Source organism: Canis lupus, chromosome 9, assembly GCF_011100685.1.
Source record: "Canis lupus familiaris isolate Mischka breed German Shepherd chromosome 9, alternate assembly UU_Cfam_GSD_1.0, whole genome shotgun sequence".
NCBI lineage: Eukaryota > Metazoa > Chordata > Mammalia > Carnivora > Canidae > Canis > Canis lupus.
The window spans coordinates 13293455-13312765 of NC_049230.1; the positions used below are offsets into that span (position 1 = coordinate 13293455).

The 19311-nt window shown below is 48.8% G+C and overlaps 1 protein-coding gene and 1 long non-coding RNA gene across 3 annotated transcripts in view; one reads left to right on the forward strand and one right to left on the reverse strand.

Annotated features, from left to right (window-relative positions):
* Positions 1-708: 708 nt before the first annotated feature.
* LOC106559242 lies at positions 709-18065 on the reverse strand. The gene is made up of 5 exons (XR_005364296.1): positions 17855-18065; positions 16386-16617; positions 4159-4341; positions 3299-3386; positions 709-2162 (listed from the first exon to the last, which is right to left on the reverse strand). It is a non-coding gene; the product is annotated as an uncharacterized LOC106559242 (long non-coding RNA).
* The window catches only part of CACNG5 (calcium voltage-gated channel auxiliary subunit gamma 5), a 39022-nt gene continuing 36648 nt past the window's right edge, over positions 16938-19311 (forward strand). For both annotated transcript variants that reach the window (XR_005364295.1, XM_038546809.1), the window contains exon 1: positions 16938-17051. The gene's annotated coding sequence lies outside the window, so the exon portion shown is untranslated. The remainder of the gene's footprint in view (positions 17052-19311) is intronic.

Sequence of the window (19311 nt, forward strand, 5' to 3'; positions counted from 1 at the left end):
GCCTGGGTGTGGGTGGAAAGAGAAAAATAGCACTGCAGTTCTCAGAACCTGGCAGGTACCTTTACAGCCGCCCCCAACCTGGCTAACTCTCGCCTGGAGAGGCCCCGGAAAAAGGAGCAAGCTGTGGGGAGGGCTGGCTGGTCCCCAGGGGTGGGTTGGGGGCTCACCCACCCACCGTGGGACAGCCCTGGCATAGAGAACCCCCCAAAGTCAAAAACAGAATTCTGTGAGTGCAGGTGAATCCCAGGGAGTCTGGGGAGGGCGGGGAGTTTAAGGCTGGCCAGGTGAGGGAAGCCTCATCTGGTGGCTGGCAAAGTTGTCAAAATACCAGCTGATTTCTTTGGCAGTGGGCAGCCGAAGGAGAGGCGGCTCAGTTGAGCAGAATGCCATGGGAATGCTTTTACTTTTTAGAAAATGTATAAAGATAACACCCGATTCTCATAGCTAGTATAAATAAGGAAAAGAAAACCCCACTATCCCATGGTAACCACTGTCATACTTAAATCGCTTCATAATTTGCTCACTTTATTCGAATATTTTTTAAAGATTTTATTTATTTATCCCTGAGAGAGGCAGAGACATAGGGAGAAGCAGGGTCCCCGCAGGGAGCCTGATGTGGGACTTGATCCCAGGATCCCGGGGTCACGCCCTGAGCCAGAGGCAGACGCTCAACCACTGAGCCACCCAGGTCCCCCTCATTCAAATATTATTATTACTTATTGTGATTGTGTTACCTTTGCAGGACAGTGAAGCCCTCTCTTCAAACTCCCTGGGAACTCAAAGCTGGCCATCTAGAGCAGGGATCACAAACATTGACATGCGCATACTTTAAACATTTTATTGTAACTTAAAGCTTATAAATGCACAACCATTCAGAAAAGATGACTTCTAAGTGTGGTGTTTCTTGCATAAACTACACCCATATACTTGACTTAAAATTTCCAATTTGAAAAAAAAAGAAAAAAAGAAAAAAATTTCCAATTTGAGTTTATTTGAAGAAAAGCAAAGTAGTCAGAGCAACCCAACTGCAAAGTCCTAGATTTTTTTGCAAAATTTTCTAGTCTTCTCTAGTTACCTTGCCCACGAGTAGCTTGAGAGCCATTTTTTAAAAACCATTTTTATTATCTTTCTTAAACATTCTATTTTGTGTCTATTAGAACCATCTCTATTATTTGCACTTGTGTTTTATCAGTTTAGGTGGGATTTGTTTAACCACAAAATAATAGAGCAGACACCAAAAGTTGGGGGAACAAGTTGACTCGTGGTAAGTCACAGTGGGAACAAAATTGCATGGAAATATGAGAATATAGGAATTTGAGGAAGAGAACGTACTCAGCATGTCATGGGAATTAATTAGAATTTTGAAGAGGAAGAAAAATGTTGGTTAATCTCGTAGGTCATTCAGTGGGCATCGACTAAGAAAGATTCCACTACAAAATAGAGGTCTTTCTATATAATTGTTCTTAACAGCTACATAATATTCCATTTTGTATAGATGTATTATAGTTCATCCTAACTCATCATTTACTGTTGGTATACATGTCCTAACATTTAAGTGGTTCTCAATATTTTTTATTATCATAAACGACACTGTGATAAATATTCTAATCTTTATATCTTCACACACTTGACCAATTATTTCATTCATTCATTCAAAAATACATTTTGAGCTCCTACTAGGTACTATGTACTGTCCTAGCTGTTGGGGATACGGCGATAAGCCAACCCAACAAAACTCCCTGCTTGTGGATTGCATTCCCATGGGAGGTTTTCATGTCCTTAGAAGATATTCCAAAATGTTGGATTCTTGGTCAGTGGCTATAAACCATTTTAGGGGTATTGATACACATTGTCAAAATGCACCCAGAAACAAAAGAAACCAGTGGCTGCTAATTTTTAAGTAACTGAGTCACTTCAAAGTTGTATTCATACACATATATACACCTTTCACGCAGAGTTAATAGTTACCAAATATATTATTTATCCATTACTGAGTAACAAATTACTCCAAAGCTTAGCAACTCAAAACTTATTACATCACCATGGATCAGGAATTTGGCAGTGGCTCATCTGGGTGGACTGGCACAGGATCCCTCCCGAAGTTGTAGTAAAGGGGTCACCAGAGCTGTAGTCAGCTAGAGGCTCGACTGGGTCTGGAGCATCTGTTTCAAAGAAAGCTCACTCTCATGGCCATTGCCACGAGGCCCCAGTTCCTCCCCACTTGGGCTTCTTTGTAGGGCTGCACGAATGTCCTCACTACATGGCAGCTGGCTTCCCCACAGAGGAAATGATCCAAGAGATAGCAAGGAAGAAGTGATGCCTTTTGCAATCTACTCTTAGAAGTCAGCACTGCCACCAGATTCTATTTGAGGCAAGTCACTGAGCACAGCACATACTCAAGGACAGAGGGACTAAGCTCAACCTTGAATTTGGGGACATATTTTCAAAACACCACACCATAGGTAGGTGAGCCTTCCAGGGCATTGACTGTTGTCAGGAAGAGAAGAATTAAAAAATAAAAATTAAAAAAACACACACATGTTTTTGGTCCCGAAATGCATTTCAATGAGCCCTACTACTGCTTTCTTTCTTTTTTTTTTCTATTTTTAACTAAGACTATTCTCTTCTTATAAAATACATGATTGTTGTTGAAAACTTGGAAACTACAGAAAAGTCAAGATAAAATAATAAAATTCACCCACTGTCACACAAGTTGGAGACAACCATGTTAACATTTCATTTATTTCCCCTCATCTATGCATAGTTCCTTACATTGTGAAGAAAATGATGATTATATGATTCCATGTTCTGCTCTTTCATGGAACATTGCTGCATACATTTTTCTTCAAGTCATTAAGAACACTTTGTACTAAGTATATGAAAGAGCTACGACTTCCCATTATACAGAGCACCATAATTTTCTTACTAATTCCCTTATTATTGGTCTTTTAGGTTGTTTCTAGTTTTTTAACGGTTTTGAACAACTCAGTGATGAACATCTTTGTTCCTAGAATTTTGAAGGCATTTAAGATCATTTTCTCAGCTGGGTTCCCAGAAATATGACTGAGCATTTTTGAGACGATTGGTAGTTATTCCCTGCCAAGCTTCTCGAAGCCCTACTTTCCATGATAACATTTGCTTACTCTTGGATCAACTAGGAACTAGGATTCTTCTATCATCATTGTCAGTGCTGTTCTTAGTTGGTTTGTTGTCAATTGCTTTCCTTCATTTGTTCATTCATTCATTCAGCAAATATTTATGTAAGTACTACATTATGTGCCAGAAGTAGGCTACGTACCTGAGATGCATGATTACCAGGGCTCATAATTGAGAAATTTGGGCTATTGTCTTTTTCCACAAGATTTGGAGCAACTTGCAAGTAAAACCTGTTAAGTGAATAATAAAAACAGAAGGTCAGGACGGAAGGCAATAAAAACATAAATAAATATATTTCCCACAAGAGTTAACAAAATTGCTGTCATTGATTCTTAAACTTGGCTTTACATTTCCTAGAAGCAGAAAAGAAAAAGTGGGGACCGTGATCAGCTATAGGGTTCTTGTAGCTGGAAAAGAGGAAGCATGTGTGTTCCTCTGGGAATGAAAGCCCTGAATTCCAAAGGAAATTTCTTGGGTCTAATTTTATTACATCAAAGACAGAGAGCACTATAAGATACGAAGTCCTCAACAACATTTAGGGATTTTGAAAACAGCCAATGCAGTAGCAAATTTCATGGGCCCTTCTGTGGTGATCTCTATCAAGTCAGGGGCATAAGGTTAAAATGCAATTTCCTAAAAGTGACCAAATGAAAAGCCAAATCCAAGTCTCCAAGTAAGTAGCCAATTATATGGTCCAACTTGGTCCAAGAAAATAATTTAGAATTCCTGGAAGAAAAGAACAATGAGATACAATGTCTTATCTATCAACTTGGCAAAGACTACACTTTCTTTAAAGATTAAAACCCAATTTTGGCAAGAGATGGGGAAGCCAGCCCTTTTATACACTGCAGGTGGGAATATCCATTAAGATTTTTCTGGAGGGCAATTTGGCATGAAATAATAAGAGTCTTTAAAAATGTGCTTATACACAGCAATTCTGCTGCCAGGGATTTTTTTTTTAGCTAAGGAAATAACAAAATATGCATACAAAGACTTACGTACTAGGAGCATGTTCTGCTCAGGCTTCTTGCTTTTTAATAAACACAGATGGACCCACCCAGGGGCTAGAAATCTCTGGATTTGGGGCAGCTCTGGGAACTGGAGCTTTCTCTGTCACTCATATTAGCATTTCAGCTTCTTTTTTTTCTTTGTAAGACTTTTCACTTTGAAGTAATTTAATTAAGCCTGGAAAGAATTTGCAAAATAATGGAGAGAGTTGCCACATATCCATCATCCAGCTTTCCCCAATGATAACATCTTACATAACCAGTACATGATCAAAATCAAGATTTGGATCTAGTAAAATACTATTCACTAAACTACAGACCTTATTCGGATCTCAACAAGTTTTGAATGATGCGTGTGTGTGTGTGCATGCGTGTACGTGCGTGTGCGTGTGTGTAGTACTATGAAATCCCATCATACGCATAGATTCATGTAAGCAGCACCATATTCAGACCAAGGACTGTTTTATGCAGAAAGACTCTCACTTGTGCTGCTCCTTTATAGTCACACTCCCCCACCATAGCCCATGGCAACTTCTGATCTTCCTCCATCACTGTAATTTTGTCATTTCAAGTCTGATATAAATGGAAGCACATGTGATAGAACCTTCTGGGTGTATGTCTGCTTCCTCAGCTTGTCTGTTTTCTCTAAACTTTGACTGACTCTACCTCCTCCTGGGCCTCTTCAAAGCCTAAATGGGTATCTCTTGCTATTTCTCCTGAGAGGAGTCTGATGGTCCAGTGCACCTTTAAGTCAGCCATGTCATTGGTCACTGATAACCCTGTAGACTGGCTGTTGGGGGGAGTCAGGTTCCCATTTCTGGTCCAGCCATCCATAGCCAAGGGCAGTGGCCGCTTGACACAAAAGATGGCCACCTCAGTCCACCCCATCATCAAAGAGATGAGCAAAGGGTTCCCTCCGAGGAAGATACAGATGCTTTAACTGGTGTATCTACTTCACAGTTGAATGGAAATAAGCCTAAATGTCTGTGGCCTACCTGATAGCCAGTCCTGTTTTCTATTTTGCTAACAGACCCCACTTGGGACTGATTTTGGGTGAACATGTGCTCGCTGGGTCCTCCAAGACCCCAGAGAAAGGATGTTCATTGGCGCAAGCCAATCACAGAAATTCCATTCTGCTTCACAATGGCTGGTTCAGGCAGGAGCATGTGACCCAGTGAGACCTGCCTGAGTGAGGACTCTGTCCATGAAGTGTCTCCGGGAGCCTCTGAAAGGCCTGTGGGAATCACCCGGCTGGGGGCAGGTCCAGGAGAGAATAGCTCAGCACCACAGAACTGCTGAGGGTTTCTCAAGCAGGAGGGAGAATCCTTTTGGGCACCTGGGTGGCTCAGTGGTTGAGCATCTGCCTTTGGCTCAGGTCATGACCCGGGGGCCCTGGGATTGAGTCCCGCATCAGGGTCCCCACAGGGAGCCTGCTTCTCCATCTGCCTGTGTCTCTGCCTCTCTCTGTGTGTCTCTCATGAATAAATAAGTAAAATCTTAAAATAAAAAAAGGAAAGAGAATCCTTCTGTATGGTTCTTCCAAAAGTCCTTTAACCAGGATTCACTGGCCCTCAAGCCTCAAGCCACTGCTACAGCAACAACAACCATATAGCAGGACAGAACAGAAGAAAACCCAAGAAACTAACTTTGAAGAGAGATTAAAGGCCAGAGAGGGGATGCTGGGGAATGTTATTAGCCTGAAAACAGAATAATCATTTTCTGAGTTAGGAGGGTCATTTTGTTCCAAAAGCCCGGAGCAGTCTCTGCGTCTCTGTGAAGGTCCTGGTCCCACTCCACGCACCTGATGCTCACTTGTCTCCAGGCTTTGCTGGAATTTGAAAGAAGTAGAATTCTGTCCCCTTGTCCTGGGGCTTTTGCCTCCATTGGGGGTGTCTGTGGTTTGTGCCCAATAAGTGGGTGACTTTATAGCTACTTGTCCAAATCAGGACATGCATGAGAGTAAAACAGACATATGTTAATTCTGCTGGTGCCACAGACATAAACCAGAATCACCCAAAACTAACTGGGCTGGAGGGCCACCCAGCAACCTGCCTGCATCTGGTGAGAGCTGCCATCTGCCCAGCCCACCCCACCCTACCTCCCCTCTTGGGGCTGCATGTAAATCTGACAATTTACCTATGTCGGGATTTCTCAAACTTGGCATATTTGGGGGCTATATTATTTCTTCTTGTGGGGGACTGTCCTGTCATTATAGGATGTTTAACAGCATTCCTGGCCTCTACCCACTAGATGCCAATAACAACCCCCTCCTCAAGTTGTGACAACTGAGAAGGTCTCCAGACATTGTCAAATGTCCTCTAAAGAGCCAACCTGCTCCAGTTGAGAATCGCTGTTTAGGCCCATCCACTCACTGTTTCAAGACTTGAAGCCCAGGGTGTGCTTAGGGGTTAAACGGTTTTTTTGTTGTTTGGTTTTCTTTTCTTTTTTTTTTTTTTAAAAGATTTTATTTATTCATGAGAGACACACAGAGAGAGGCAGACACACAGGCAGAGGGAGAAGCAGACTCCCTGCAGAGAGCCTGTTGTAGGACTTGATCCCAGGACCCTGGGATCACAACCTGAGCCAAAGGCAGATGTTTAACCCCTGAACCACCCAGATGCCCCTTAGGGGTTAAAGTTTATCTACAGGTAATACGTCTTATATCACTGAACTCTACCTCTGAAACTAATAAAACAGGGTATGTTAATTAATTGAATTAATAAAATAAAATAAAATAAAAAACAAGTCTTATAATATTGAGCCCTTGCTTGGGGCTCTCTCTTTCCCTCTCCCTCTGCCTCTCCCTGGCCTCTGTGTGTGCTCTCTCTCTCTCTCTCTCTCAAAAAAAATTTTTTTAAATAATATCAAGGCCTGAAGAGAGTGAGTCACAGGACAGGGCAGGCAGCCACTATGGGGTGGGCACAGTGAGGCAGATGGAAGACACCCCAGAGAGGAAGAAGAACTATGCTCCTTGCCTACCAATGTTTGGGAAATTGCTATGACACACAGGAGCTGGGGTTTGGGTGGGAGAGTATCTGAATCAGTCGGGGACAGTCCACTGGCCAAAAATGTGTTGCTCTCACAATGGACAGCCCTGCACTTAGACCACCCCCATCCCACCAGGGCATGCTGAGCATGTTGAATGATGAATGAATGAATGAATGAATGAACCCCAGTTGCATCTTAAACTTACTGAGCATGGGCAAGAGCATTTAGTCCTGAGCTTTAATATGCTCATTTAAATAATAAAGAACAGCTATTTGCCTTACAGCAGTGGGGTGATGCAGATGAGCTGAGATTCTCCAGTCCTTTCTTTTTTTTTTTTTTTTTTTAAAGATTTTATTGATTTATTCATGAGAGACACAGAGAGAGAGAGAGGCAGAGACACAGGCAGAGGGAGAAGCAGGCTCCACAGAGGGAGCCCGATGTGGGACTCGATCCCGGGTCTCCAGGATCACGCCTTGGACTGAAGGCAGGCGCCACACTGCTGAGCCACCCAGGGATCCCCTCTCCAGTCTGTTCTATCACAAATGGGGGGGGGGGGGTTGCTACCGGCATCTGGGGGGGTAGAGGCCAGAGATGCTGTCAACATCCTACAACGTACAGAGAAGCTCCTGCCCCCACCAACCAAATGTGGATAGTGCCAACGTTCAGAAACCTCCATAAGCCTAGGGTGCTGGGTTTGTCCTACACTCCAGGGAACTTGGGGCTGGCTTCTCCTGGGGAAGGTTGGAGAGGTCTCTGCCCTCCCCCTATCCCATGAGAATAAAGGAATGAGTTAGAGATTGTACCTCTGTCCTCTGAGGTTGTCCTGACCTATCAGTAGGGAAATTTGCTTATATGTGTCCCCCCCCCCCCCCCCCCGCCCACCAAAAGCCAGCATTTAGGAGGCTTAGGGAAGAGCCAGGTGATCCTGACCTGAGTCAGAACCTTTCTGTGGCCACAGGTGGCTGGCACTGGGAGACGTCAACAGACTCACAGAAGACACCCCAACCAGGAGAGATAGTAGCTAAGCACTAGCCAATATCTCCAGTCTTTCCTTCTGGGCAGAGGGGCAGCTACTTTCCCACCACTCCTCATCCTGGTGGGCCCTCGAGGGATCCTGGCACTTCCAGATTACTCACTGCCAGGGACACCAGTGGTGCCCAGAAGACATTTTCTCCTTTTGTTCCCTCCCTGCCTCTCCTATGCTCTCATACTGCCAACACCTGCTCTCAGAAAGTGCCTGGCACTGTTTGGTCGATGACTGTGAACCATCTAGAAACATGACCCTCCCATAGGGATTTATAATTGAACGTGCTTTAAAACCTAAATAACTACATTTGCTACTGTTTGCCAGACCCTGTGCTACACATTTTGAATATATTATCTCCTTTATTCTCTCAACAAACTCTCCAGGTGTGTGTGATGGGCATTATTCTCATTTTTTTCAAATGATGCAACCAAAACTTGGAGGGATCGAGTAATTGATTCGAGTCACTTAGCTGGTCAGTGGCAGAGATGAGATCCGAGCTCAGACACATCTCTCTGCAGAGGGCATGCTCAGAATCTACCGCGGATAAACAGGTATAGGGAGGAACTGCCTGAGCCAGTCACCCCCAGCTGCAAGAAGACTAGTCCCTTCACCCCAGGGGACCACCTGCAATTATCAGCTCTTGAAAAAGGGTGGGAAAGACAGACAGTCTGAGCTAACCTTTTTCCTATGAATGGATCCAAGGTCCATCAGGAAATTTTAGATATTTACCAGTAGATGGCAATGATCAAGGGAAACCAGGAGACCTTTTCTATCCCTGTGTGGGAACAGAAACCATGATCTTCACAAGTTTTTGGTAGATGTGTCATTCTTAATCAAGATTTCCAGAAGCTAGAGGCTTCCAGAAAACCTGAGGCAGGTCTGTTTTTTGAGAGGCCAACTTGTCATGCTAACCATGGAGGGGGGGAGGGCCTCACTTCCTGGAACCAAGCCCAGATGAATCCTTTACTTGCTCTGAAAGGATAGCCAGAGCCACATTGCTCAGATTTGGGGGACCAACTCTACCCAATTCCCACCCCTATTCTCACTGTTGCTGTCTCCTCAGACTCCTTGCCCTGCAAAATCAGTGTCACATATTCACACTCACTGGGGTGGGGGGGGCTGATTAAAAACAGGAAAATAACAAGTGTTGGCAAGGACACGGAGAAATTGGAACTTGCTGGTGGGAATGAAAAACCGCTCAGCTGTGGTGGAACACAGTCTGTCAGTTCCTCAAAAAGTTAAATATAGAATTACCATATGATCTAGCAATTCCACTCCGAGATATATACCCAATAGAACTGAAAACTAGTGTTCAAAAAAATACAAGTACACACATGTTCCTAAGAGCACTATTCCCAAAAACTAAAAAGTAGAATGACTCAAAATGTCCATCAGCGGATAAATGAATAAATTGTGGGATATACATCCAATGGGATATTAGTCATAAAAAGCAATGAAGTACTGATGCATGCTACAGTGTAGATGAGCCTTGAAAACATCGGGCTAAGTGTAAGAAGCCGACACAAATGACTGTATATCGGATAATTCCACTGGTATGAAATATATAAAATAAGTAACTCTATACACATAGCAAATTGGTAGTAGCCAGGGGTTGGAGAGAAGGGGAATAGGAAGCGGTTGCTTATGGGTATAGGGTTTCCTTTTAGGGAAACGAAAGTGTTCTGGTACTAGAGGTAGTAGTTGCACAATATTGTGAATGTACTAAGTGCTACTGAATTGTTCACTTTGAAATGGTTAATTTCATCTTATGTGAATTTCACTTCAATTAAAAAATTCTTTTTTTTAAGATTTTATTTAATCATGAAAGACACAGGGAGGGAGGCAGAGACACAGGCAGAGGGGAGAAGCAGTTTCTCCTGCGGGGAGCCTGATGTGGGCCCCGATCCCAGGACCCTAGGATCACACCCTGAGCCAAAGGCAGATGCTCAACCACTGACCCACTCAGGTGTCCCTAAAATAAAAAAAATAAAAAATAAAATTCTTAATCAAAAAAATTAGTGTCATTGTTATACCAGCCTGGGCAGGGAACCAGGCTGGTGCATCATAAGAGTATTCTCTTATCCTCTATGTAGCAAAGCATCTGATGTTCTGGCAAACAATATCCATCCCTTCTTCCAGTATCTGTTCTAGGTTTAACTCTGAGGACCTGTTTCCACCACACTCTCTCAGTCCAGATGCTAGTTACATGAGTCAGTTAATTCCCTCTTCCTGGTTTTCTCTCATTTGCAACCAAAACAATCCTGAATGATGCAGTCAGTTTCAAGGGTTCCGTGGAGCAGACCCACAGAAACCTACAGCTGGAGGACACTGCACACCTGGCCCCCACCCTTGCTGGCTGGCTAGCTCCTGGGTGGCTCCTGGGTGGCTCTTTCTGCTTCCTTCCCAGATGCTGCCTGCTTAAAAAACCACCCTCACTCGTATCCTTCAATGCTTTTTGTTGTTGTTAACTTCAAAGCTAGGAAACGGTTACTTAAGATGCTATTTTCTATCCTCTCCGGAGCCAGGTAATTGAGGAGGTGGCTGGAGCCTGGTCCTGCTTCTTTGTTCTGAAATGCAGTGTTCTCCTTTCCTGGCTTCCCTTTCTCCTGTCTCCCATCCTACCCTCGGAGGTTTTGGCCCTTTGTCCTGGGTGCCCACCCGCACCATGCCACTGCTTTCCGCCCAGCAGTTTGTTTGTCCAGAGAGGTGGCCAGTCACCTGACAGGATCACAGGTGAGCTGAGCTGTTTCCCCTCCCCCCTCCACGCACACCCCGCTTTGTCCACAAGCTGCCCCCCCACCCCCACCCCACCCCCCGTTTTACAACCACTGCAGTCTCTCTTCTTTTTAGGGACCGACCCTCTGGAAGTTCCCTAAGGAACCGAGCACTCACCTGACCTACGTGACACCTTAGCCCATGAGAATGCATGTCATCGGGGACGTGGATTAGCTTATCGGATGAAATTTGTGTCTCCCTGAGGCCCGAGGGCACGAGTCAGCAGGCAGAGAGAGCTTTTACAGAGCTCAGGAGAAAACCAGAAAAAGTCTAGGACTCTAGGACTGTGAGGCTCAAGGAGCTTTTGCAAAGATCCTTCCCCAGCCACCTGGTTTCTCAACCCTGCGGGGCGCTGTCCAGGTGCTGACCGGTTTGAGCACCAGCTTCCCGGGCCACCTGCAGGCCTCCGGTGCCCGCCTGGGAGTCTCTCTTCCCTGCCCCGCTGCATTCAGCCCATCTATGTCTTCCATTCCAGGGCCACTTCCTTTAATACCTTGCCACTTTCTCGGTGGTCAAAATGGAGAGAATTTTTTTTTTTTTTTTTGCTGATGGGCTCCCCTGCCCTTGGAACTGTTTCATAAGCCACAACCTAGTTGCCAAGGGGATAAGTTATGAGAGTAAAGGCTGAACAGCTGGTCTTAGGGGACACGGAGAACAGCTTGGAGAATGGCCAGTGGGAATCCGAGTGACTGCTCGGTCACCCGGCAGAGTCATGAACGGCTGTGTGAACACTCCCAGGTTTCACACTCTGCTGCATCAAGAAGGGGAGAGAGCACATTCTAATTGAAAGAGAGAAACCCATTTTCAGCAGGCCACGTTGGGAAGCCTGACCAGGCACGTTAGTGGGCTGAGGATAGGAGAGGGGAGTTAGCTGGGGGCATGGAAAATTCTCAGGTGACAGAAGAAGGAGGAGGGGGTGAGGTCTGAATGGGGGAAGGGCGGGGTAGAGGTAATGGCCCTGTTGACACCTCCTCCACCAGCAAAGTCAAGTCCAGGAGGAAAAGAATCTATGAACAATGAAGAGCAGGTATGTAAGCAATTTCACCTGGAGGTTTAGCACAGCCTGCCTTTTAGGTCTCTAGGTCTCTACCTTCTAGGTCTCTACCAACCAGTTAGCCGGGAAGCATCATTTCCTGACCTGGCCTCTCCCTTGAGGAAGAATAGAGAACCAGTCTCTTGCTTCTTGAAGTCTAGCATTCCTTGGGTCTTGAATATTCAGGGCCAGTGGTCCTATCATCCCAACCTTCCCTGTTTGCCTGTGCATCCAAAATATGTGACCCCCCAAACAGCTCCTGGGTTCCCCTACTGAGACCGGATTTTGCATGCCTGGGTCCCGACAGCTGGCCTAAGGATTATGGCATGGGAGATGCTGACACAGATAGAGCCTGATAATGCCAGTCTGCCTTGAGCACTATAATTTGGCCATTTCTAGGGCAAATTAGTTCTTTAAACCTCTATTTCTTTATCTGGAAATAAGGGATAGTAATTTCCTAGCTCATGGAATTGTTGTAACAACCAAATGTGTTAACACATAGAAAGCACTTAGCAGAGTGTGGCATGTAATTGATATTAGTTGTAATAAGTACTAAAATTATTAGCCAACCCTCATAGGGGCAGCTCTACATCATCCTCGGTTCTTGCCCTGGCTTTACCCAGCTCTGCCTTCTGCAACCCTGACTTCTTCACTGGGCCCTCTTCCCTCCCTTCCAACTCCTTGAGACACACAAATACACACCCCGCATATCTTGAAGTCATGCCCATTTCAAACTTGATCTGGATCTGCTGAAACTCAGATCTCTGCCATCCCAACACTATCAAACCTGCACTCATCTCTCTTACTGCTCAGCCCTCATCCATACTGATGACCACTTATAACCTGGAGTTTAGGGCTCTCCAGCCCATCTCCCCACTACACTGACAGTACAGCCCATATGCTTCTGCATAAATGAGTCAGGTGTGGGTACTAGAGGACATAAAGGGAAGGAGAGAAGGAAAGATGAATCAGGTTAGGCTACACTCTGCGGGAGTAACGAATAACCCTCCATATCTAGTGGCTTCAAACAACCACCTTTTCCACCTTGCTTGTGCTGTGTCTACCCGAGGTCAGCAAGGAAGTCCTACTCCTTGTAATCACTTCAGAGTGACAGAGTGACATTCAGAGTGACAGAAGCTTCATCTTGACTAGAGTCTCCACAATCCCAAGGCAGGGGAAATAAGATGGCAAAGCACCCAGGGGCCCCTGAAGCTTCCACCTGAAATGACACATGTCACTTCTGCTCATATTTCATTGGCCAAAGGAGGTCCTCTTTTCAAGCATGACTTCAAAAGGGCAACAAAGGACACTCTTCCCACGGGGTGAGACGGGGGTGTGGGGTGGCACTAAGCACCAAAATATATAGTCTCCAACTGGGAGTGCATGGGTGGACCTTCCCAACCAGTTCATCCCTCTCAGGGCACTCCCAGGGCACCTGCTCCCACTTCCACCTCCAAGGGACCTGACGGGACTCTCCTTCTGAGACACAATTGGGCATCTTCCCTGACATTTTACAAAACTGGATGTGCTCATGTGTGTGTATGTTTCTAATTAAGACCTAATGCACGAAGCCATCAGATTTGCTCAGATTGGCCTAGGATTCGGGATTCAGAAAAAGCGGAGGTTTTATGAAACTCCTCAACCAATGGGGAAGGCATGAATTATTGAAAGGATGGAAAAAGAGACCCAGGGAGGAAGGGCTGCTCCATTATTCATCAGGCCCAGAGTCCCCAGGTCCCTGAGCACTGCTGCTGGCTTTCACACCTACAGCATTTTCCCATTATGTCAACAGTGAGCGTTTCAAACTCGCCGTATTGGCAGCCTCCAAGCAGGGCTCCCACCCACGCCCTCCACTGCCTGTCTCATGATCTGCAACAGTCTGCAACTGAACTGTGGGCTAAGAATGTTGATATATAGAACCCACCTACCCTCCCTTCCCGGGGCTTTCTGCTCACAGGCCTGCAGGCCTGAAATCTAACTCCTTAGAAGAGCCAGGCCTTTCATTCTGACCTCAACATGTCTCTCCAGTTTTCTCTCCCTGCATTCGCTACCCCTACCCGACCCAGACCATTTGCCTCACCCTGAATGTAATTTCATATTCTCCTATCTTTTCCCCGTGCTGGCCTCTCTGCCTGAAACTGCCTTCCCATGCCTTTGTCTACCTGGTGAGCTTCTATTCATCCTTAAGACCAGATCAGAGAAAAGGCAACTAACTTCTGCTGAGAGCCCATGTGTTAGACATTGGTGCAAACACGATCTTAGTGAAGTGTCACAACAACCCAGGGAGGTGAGTGTTAACACCAGCGTCAGCTGCGTAATTTGTGGAGTCCACTGCAAAATGAAAATGCTGCCCCTTGCTCCAAACTGAATTCTGAGACAGTAAAAGCAGATCATGAAACCAGGCACAGAGCATCTCACACAGTGAGCAGGTCTGTGTGACTCTGCATCACATACCCGTGAAGTCAGTCCTGGTTATTAAGGAGTCAACTAACATGTCCAAGGTCACACAGCTACTTAGGGGCAGCATAAAGCTGAAGACCTCATTCCATCTAATGCAAATCCCTTTTCTGTCAACCACCCACCTCCTGAGGTATCCCCACTCGCCTCAGGCAGACTGGTGGAGGAGGAGGTTGTGAGCACCCCAGAAACTGATTTTCCTTTTAAAGGGTGCCTTCTGCAGGCAATAGGTCTGCTCCTTCATCACAGTCATTGCAAGATGACCTGGAGGACAGCATCGCACAGATCAAAGAGGGAACCAATGTGGGGAGTGGGTGGCATTCTAGCATCGCTCACCTGACCCACAAAGGAGTCCATTCCCCCTACCATACCCACCCTCATACCCTCATAACTTCCCTCTCAGTTGCCTGAGGATGTGGCTGCTGCCCAGCAGAAGTGACCCTATAAAACACAGATCCTGGGCAGTGTCTCTGGCCTTTGCTGGGAATAGTAAGCACCGACCTTGAGAAAGGCATGTCTGCAGGCTCCTATGTCCATTTTTCATCTTTCCATAGTACTGATCCAGCCCACCAGTGGTTTTGCTTGGTGATTTTCCTCTTAACAGCTTTAGTCCTGGGGAAATGCATCTTACCAATATTTGTTCATTCAGCAAATATTAACTGTGCACCCACCAAGTGCCAGGCCTTCTGCCTTTGAGGAGCTCGCAAGCATAGCCGGGGGAGACTGACGGCAAATGTACCTTTCCCAAACTGGTGAGAGCTAGACAAGAGGCTCCTAGACCCAGTTAATTTCTCCCTCCCTCATCTGGGTCTTACTCCAAGCTGAGTAAGGTCTTGATGGATTTTTTTTTTTTTTAGATTTTATTTATTTATTCATGAGAGACACAAGGAAAGGCAGAGACATAGGCAGAGGGAGAAGCAGGCTCCCTGTGGGGAGCCCAATGCAGAACTCAATCCCAGGACCCCAGGATCACAACCTGGGCCGAAGGCAGATGTTCAACTTCTGAACCATCCAGGTGCCCTAGGTCTTGGCGGATTTGTGGGGGTTTTCCAAGTGGAGAGGAGGGCAAGTCAAACAGAAGGGGATAGCACATCTGGATGGATTTGGGGCTGATGGGCATTGAGAGTTTGAGAGACTATACATACATCTGTCTAAGGGGTGAGAGGCCTCTCCTCCTTAGGGAATTCTAGGGGCATGGGAAAGAACACTGTTGGGGGAGTAGGAGAAGAGAGAAAAAGCTGGGCATTTTTAAGGCCTAAAATGCTCTGAATCGAAACCTCCCCAAAACCTTCAGTTGTTCCAACTCCACAGGGCCCGATTCACATGTTCCACAATGTTCTCCCACGATGCCCAGGTCGGATTTCAGCAGAAGAAGGGTTTCTGTTGGGGCTCCTGCCTTAGTCTTCAACAGATAGGTTCACTGCGGATGCCTTGTTATTGGCAACCTATTTTTGTCTCCAAACATATATACTCTATGTCTTCCACCATTTCATGGTCTACAGGAATTTTACTGACCCTCTAGCAGAACCTCCCTATGACCTGGCTGGCCAAGCTTATATCCTGGAGACTCATCCTTGCAGGGAGGCGCTTCCTGCTTAGAACAGAGGGCAGAAGCTGCTGGTCTGGGAGCAAGCTGCACTCACATGTTGGACAAGGCTACTACTGGTCATTACGGAGAAACGCAGATGGGCAAGTATTCAGGCCAGAAAGGGTAATCCGTGGGTGCCAATATCCAACCGGACCCGACAGGCCACCTGGCTCCAGCTGCAGCTTTCAGACCAGCCCATCCATGAACCAATATTTATTGAGCACCTAGTGAGGGCCTAGGGCCCAGAGAATAAAGGAGACATACAGACTGAAGAAAGAAGAAATTTAAAAATGTTGGTTGCTACCATTTACTGTGCGTATATTTCCATTTAATAGTTTAAAGAGGCAAACAGACCTGAGCTGCAATCCCGGCTCTGTCGTATTCCAGCTGTGCGTCCTCAGGCACATCGCTTGCGTCTCTGTGCCTCAGTGTTCTCAGCGGTAAAATGGGATTGTTGGGAAGGCTTTCAGTGACTTCATACGTACAAAGCGCTCTGAACCGTCCAGGGCCGCGCACAGGAAGCGATCAATAATAAACACTAGCTGGTTATTGTTACTTATTGCTAGTTCGCGCTAAGCGGGAGCAGCTGGAATTTGAAAGGAAGTCCGACCAAAGTCGGGGCGGGGGGTCACAGGCATCCCCTGGGCGGCCCCGAAAACCTGTCCTCCCCGCACCCGGGGCCCGACCTTTCCACCCGCAGACCCCACGCAGGTGCCCCGCCCCCGCAGACGCGCCCCCTCCCGCCGTGCAGCCGGGCGTCCGCGGGGTCCCGCAGCCCGCCCGCAGCCCGCCCGCAGGGGTGGGGGAGCCCCGCCGGCCCCGCCCCCAGCCCCGCCCCGCCCCGGCCCCGCCCCCAGCCCCGCCCCGCCCCGCCCCCGCCCCGCCCCGGCCCCGCCCCCTCCGAGTTCGCGGCTCCGGGGCGGCGGCTGCTCGCTCCCCAGCGCCGAGCGGTTCCGTCGGACGCGACGGGGCGGGCGCCGGGAGCCTGGCACCGAACCTCCGCCCGGCCGCTCCCGTGAGGTAGGAGCCGGGAAGCCGGCGGGGACCGGCTCTCCCATCCCGGGGGCGCGGGGCTCGGGGGCAGCGGGGACGATCTCCCGCGGGCGCCCTGGCCGCTGCGCGGGGCCACCCCCCCGCCCTGTTACCGCGTAGCGCGGGTTCGGGGCCACCCCCCCCGCCCGTTTCCGTGTAGCGCGGGGCCACCCCTCGCCCGTTACCGCGTAGCCCGGGCTCAGGGCCACCCCCCCCCGCCGCCCGTTTCCGTGTAGCCCGGGGCCACCCCCCCCCCCGTTACCCCGTAGCCCGGCTTCGGGGCCACCCCCTGCCCCCGCGGGGCGCGCATCCCGGTCCGGCGCGGCGGAGGAAGGGGCAGCGTGCTGGGGAGTGCGCGTGTCCACGCCCGTGTGTGCGCGTGTGTCCGCGTCGGGAGTGTGCGGGGGAGGAGACGCCGGGGCTGCCAGGGATCAGCCGGCTGGTGCGGGACGAACCCCGCCGCCACCTGTTGAGCCGGGCGGTCCCGCTGTGCCTCGAAATCCCTGCTTCGCCCTCCTGGCCGCGGGGACAGCGAGGAGGCCCGGGTCCGCCCGCTGGAGCAAGTGTCCCTGCGGGATGCGGGGAGCAGAGGGGGACACGCAGGGGAGAAGCCGGCGGGGCGCGGGCCGCGGGCCGGGCCGAGGCCGGGGTCCCCACCCACCAGGCCACACCGGCAGATGCGCCCCCGCCGCTCCAAAGCCTCCCTCCTCCCCATTTTAATTACTGGAGCTGCCTTTGCCCTCGCCACGAAGCTGCAGTTCGTTAAAATTTTAAAAGTGAAGTCAAATTACCACTTCTTGGGACTGAAGGGGATTTAAGAGGTAATTCCTGGAACCTGGCTGGGGAGGGAAGAAGACCCTCTTCTGACTGAGCCCCTCCGGAGCTGGCGGTGCTGGTGGTGCTGGTGGTGCTGGTGGTGGCTGGTGCAGCCTGGGGCTCTCGTCTGCCCCCTTTTATGGTTGGGGAAGCTCTTGTTCAGGAAGGGAAGGGATTCAGCCACTTTGTGGGATTATCAGTGACTGGACAAGAGCTGGAACCAGGACTGGGCCCCCAGGTGGGAGACAGGTGTTACATACACTCCAGCTGTCACCTGTGCTGGCTCCTACTCCACACCATCCTAGGGAACAAAAGACGGGACTTCCTTCCTGGACACCCCATGCCACTCCCTCATCTCTCTAAACCCCAAGGCTTGATGAATTCACAGCTCAGGCTGGGCAGGGAGGGTGGGGGGACTTTGGCTTCCATCTGATCTGATGTTCTGACTTCAGGACGTCTCAGGACCACCGGCAGCTCGGTGTCTACTTATGTCTCCTTGCTGATGCCCCGCCAGCTCCACCACCACCACCCCCAGCCTCCTGCCTGCCTGAGAGGCCCTAGCTCTGCCTCACTTCTCTGCTAACTTGGCAGCTGGAGATAGCTGGGGGCATCGCATCCCGGGGCCAGGTCCCCAGGGCCACTGGAAAGGATGAAATTCGTAGCTGTGCCTAAGATCCCCATCCCAGACCTCTACTATCCGTCTGACACGTGGACGGCGGTGGACACCCTGAGGGGCAGGGTAGGGCCAGGGCTGCCCTGTCCAGACACACATCCAGTTGGTGAGACGCCTGGCATCCCGGCAGCAGGCCTGTGAGAGCCCCGCCATTCTCAGGTGTGAGCTGGGGGTTCCAGGACTTGGGGCGGGGGAGGGAAGTGCAGGCGGTGGGTTGACTCAATTGTTCCCACTCTGCTGGAGGAGGCAGGCCCTGTGTCATGTGGAAAACATGGGCTCCAGTCCCAGCTGGGTCACTGACTACGTGACATTGGCCAAGTCACAGAACTGCTTGGAGGCTCAGTTTCCCCTTGTATAGCATGGGAGCAGGGGTGTTGTGTAAAGCAAGGACACAAATGTCACTGTCGGACTCATCGGAGGTGTTCCGGGCCGCTTGTCTCTGCTTCCTCCAGCCCTCACCTGTCTCTCTGCCGAGACAGTGGGTGCACCTAGGATCCCTTGTGCCATCCTCAGCGCTGGGGCAAGTGGTGTGAGTTTTTGTATCAGGGTAGCTCACAGATTGAACTCGGAGTCAGTCCCAAGAAGTGAGGGTGCAAGGGTTGCAACCCAGTCTCCACCAAGCCCTGCCTCTGGGGAGCTGATGCTTTTTTTTTTTTTTTTTTTTTAAGATTTTATTTATTTATCCACGAGAGACAGAGACAGAGAGAGAGAGGCAGAGACACAGGCAGAGGGAGAAGCAGGCTCCATGCAGGGAGCCTG